Source organism: Rosa chinensis, chromosome 6, assembly GCF_002994745.2.
Source record: "Rosa chinensis cultivar Old Blush chromosome 6, RchiOBHm-V2, whole genome shotgun sequence".
NCBI classification, from domain to species: Eukaryota; Viridiplantae; Streptophyta; class Magnoliopsida; order Rosales; family Rosaceae; genus Rosa; species Rosa chinensis.
In genome coordinates this window covers 65061719-65065371 of record NC_037093.1, presented here as the reverse complement: position 1 = coordinate 65065371, position 3653 = coordinate 65061719, and the positions used below count along the sequence as shown (strand labels likewise).

Below are 3653 nucleotides of genomic sequence, written 5' to 3'. Positions count from 1 at the left end.
CACCATTTTTTAATTTGGATAAATGTTTGTATCCCAATTCTGATTTTCCAATTGGTTTTCAGTGTATATGATTGAGCATTTAGTAAAGAAGAATATACTGTTTAAAATGATGCTGATTTTGGTTTACTCATATTCCTACATGTTGGGTGAGGGGTATTTTGCACCAACAGTGTCTGGAGACTTGGGTGACTGACAATATGATACCCGAACTTACAAAGTTATCAAAGTAATACCCAGACTCAATTTTTTGTATCTCCGTCATACCCACAGTCATTTTCCGTCACAGAGCCGTCAAATTTGACCACGTGCAATGCACGTGACTCGTTGACGGAGGGCAAAAAGGACTTTTTCAACTGATATCATCCTAAACTCGATCAAATCCTCAAATTCTTCCAAAATAACAACACTCGGACAAAAAACCTGACCAAACTCATTCCCAAACTTGGATTCAGAAAATGCCTAAAAAATAATGGGGTGCCTTTCGATTCAAGACCAAGGTGAGAAGGAGATGATATGTTTGGCATATCGACCAGAGAATCTGCTTTACAATCTCATCATCAACACCAAAACCAGGTGGGTATGAACACCAAATGGCCAACCCAGATTTCTAAGCCCAAAAATTTCCAGATGGTTACTGAAGCCATCTAGAAGAAAACCAAATGAATAGATCAAAAACTTGAAATCAATCAAAAACACAAAAACAAACATTCAAGATTCAAAGGACAATAAAACAACTAGATTGCAACACTTGAACCCAGAAATTCATCATATTTATGTTCTTGAACCCAGCCAAAAAGCAAAAGAAGAAAATTTCAGCAATTGTTAATTCGTTCATGTTCTGAACCCAGCACCTTCCACCATTTTCTCTCTCAAGAGGTACCTGCAGCGGCCCTTGACTAGGTTGAGGTCACGGTGAAAAACCAACCTTGCACAAATTAGTAAATCGAGCCTTGACAGGGTCTGAATCTCCAGTTCCTGAATTCGAATTGTTGGATGCAGAAACCTCCGGCTTTGTATCTTCCTTATTCAGCACAGCAGGTGGACTCATCTAAACCCTAGCTCAACCAAAAATAAAAAACTCAATCCCAAATCCTTAATTTCTAAGATTCGTCCAAAAAAGAAGCGAAATTTTCAAAACCCAGAACACAAATCTTTATCTCATCTACTCAATTTCTTGATCGAAATTCAAACTCAGGCGCCGTCGATAGCGAGATCGAGGATCGGGTAGTCATGGAGGTTGGATAATGGAATTATAAGAGAGATGACTTGTTGGTGGATGTTCTCGGAAGCGATGATTCCGATGATGTTGCAAAAGCTCGCCGATGCGATCCACGGCGTGTTTGACGGTGGAGCCGGAACCGAGGTTGAAGATCATGCCGGACTCGACGACCTTGTAGGCGGCAATTTTCTTCAACTCACCTTGGGTCAGAATTGAAGAGCTGAAAACAGAGATTGGGAAAGAGATGAGGCAAGAAAAGGGTCTTCCATTTGTGCGACACTAAGACTTTTGGTCAGATCAACAGAAAAAGTTGAAGAGAGTAGGGTGGGGGGACTGGGCGAGAGTGTAGACGAAGAAGACGAGAGGTGGAGAAGGGTGTAAAAAAAAACAAAAAGTAAAATGCTAGATTTAGGGTAAATCAGTCTTTTTAACTTCATTTTATGACTCACGTGCGTTGCACGTGGTAAAGTTAACAGCTCCGTGACGGAAAATGACCGCGGGTATGACGGAGATACAAAAAATTGAGTCTGGGTATTACTTTGATAACTTTGTAAGTTCAGGTATCATATTGTCAGTCACCCAAGTCTCCAGACACTGTTGGTGCAAAATACCCTTGGGTGAGTGATAATATAGTTGTAGTGGTGTCTTGCAGTTTTTGTTTGGGTTAACTCATGTTTCGTATATGTTGGGTTTGTTTGGGTTAACTCATGTTTCTTATATGTTGGGTGAGTCATGAGTGATAAAATAGTTTTAAATTGATGTAATTTTTTATGGGAGAAAAAATATCTAAATTTTATTAGTTTTATTATCTTATAATAAAACATTTTATAGCAAATTAACACTACCTACACTTTTTTTTCATAAATTACCATCAGCAGACCTGCTTTTTAAAATTCCCATGAGCTAGTGTGTAGGGCCCATGCGAAAGTTATTATACCTTGCTGTCAGATTCCTTTCCTTTTTAAATTATTTCTATTAGCAGATAAATTACGAATCTGCCTTTATGGGTTTGATAATGTGAATTAACACTGCTGAATGTCAGTAGCATTATGAAAAAAATAATATTTCTATATTCTGTCTTTGTTTTTCTTAGAAACAACACATTTATTTAATAATTCCAAAAACTATTTATACATAGTACAATATGAAACTTGAACATTATATCATTTATCTCTGGCTTTGCTGCTTTCACATACAAGTTGCTTTGAACTTCACCTCTTCTCATGGTGAAGAAGTTTCTCCAGCAGGATTTCTTGGAGTACTGACCCTCAGTAGTATATTGACCTCTAGTAGTATACTAGCCCCAGTAGTATACTGACCCTCAGTAGTGTACTGATCCCTAGTAGTATACTGATCCCCAGTAGTATACTGACCCCCAGTAGTATACTAGCCTGGCCTTATTGCATTTGCTCACTTCAGCATTGCTTTCATTACCTCCATCCTGTAAGTCAACCCACAACACAGAGCATAAGGGATAACAAAGTGTGCCCAAAACTGCTTTGGCAATTACAACTCTAATCCTTTCTCTTCAAAAATCAGATTTAGAGTGAAAAGATTTGATTTTGATGGAGTATTATACTTTGCTTAATGAAATTTAAGACCACCAAACATGCTTTGAGTTAAAACCATTTCCATGGATCTTGATGTTAACATTTATTGCCCAAAAACAGAACAACCCCCATCCTTGAAATTAATGCAGCTTGACAAGAATTTGCCAAAAAAGAAAAACAAGGACAGTAGCAAATTACCAAAAGATATAGTAGTCCCAGTCAGGGTGCTATCAACTTTGGATCTTGAAGAAGGCATGCAAATCCCAAAAGAGAACTTAATCCAACACCCAGTTTCCTCCACAGCCTCATCCTTCTTCTTCTTCTTCCTTCCCTTTGATTTGCTCCCATCCCAAGTCTCCACCTTTAACAAACCCATCTTCACAAACTCTTCCAGATTCAGACTCCCATAGCTCACAGACCCAGAAATTTCACATACCACAGAGAACCCCTTTCAAACAGACCAATATGCAAACCCAAAACCTTCACACAAACTCTGAAAGCTCACAGAAATGTGTGTTGCAACTCAAACTGAATCAGACCCAGATGGTCAAAATTGAAAAAGCTCACAGACCCACTTGCTTCGAATCCTCGCTTCGCCGCCTCGCCACATCGCTTCGCCGATTGCCTCGCCACTCGCCTCGCTGCCTCGCTTCGCCACTTGCCTCACCGCCTCGCTTCGCCGCGTCGCCTCACCGGCTACTTCGCCATCGGAGCCTCGATTTGCTACTCCGATTTGTTGCTTAGCTGCAGAAATGGAAAGAGAGGTTTTGATTTTGGGGAGAAAGGGATCTGAAAGAGATATGAGAGAGAGCGAGAGCTGTATCGTGATAGATATAGAACGAGTGGCAATTTTTGTAATTTCATAAACGTTTAACTGTCCTTTT

At 39.6% G+C, this 3653-nt stretch overlaps 1 long non-coding RNA gene across 1 annotated transcript; it reads right to left on the bottom strand.

The window, feature by feature from the left end:
• Positions 1-2269: 2269 nt before the first annotated feature.
• On the bottom strand, positions 2270-3653 carry LOC121050207. Its single transcript, XR_005802355.1, has 2 exons — positions 2968-3653; positions 2270-2660 (listed from the first exon to the last, which is right to left on the bottom strand). It is a non-coding gene; the product is annotated as an uncharacterized LOC121050207 (long non-coding RNA).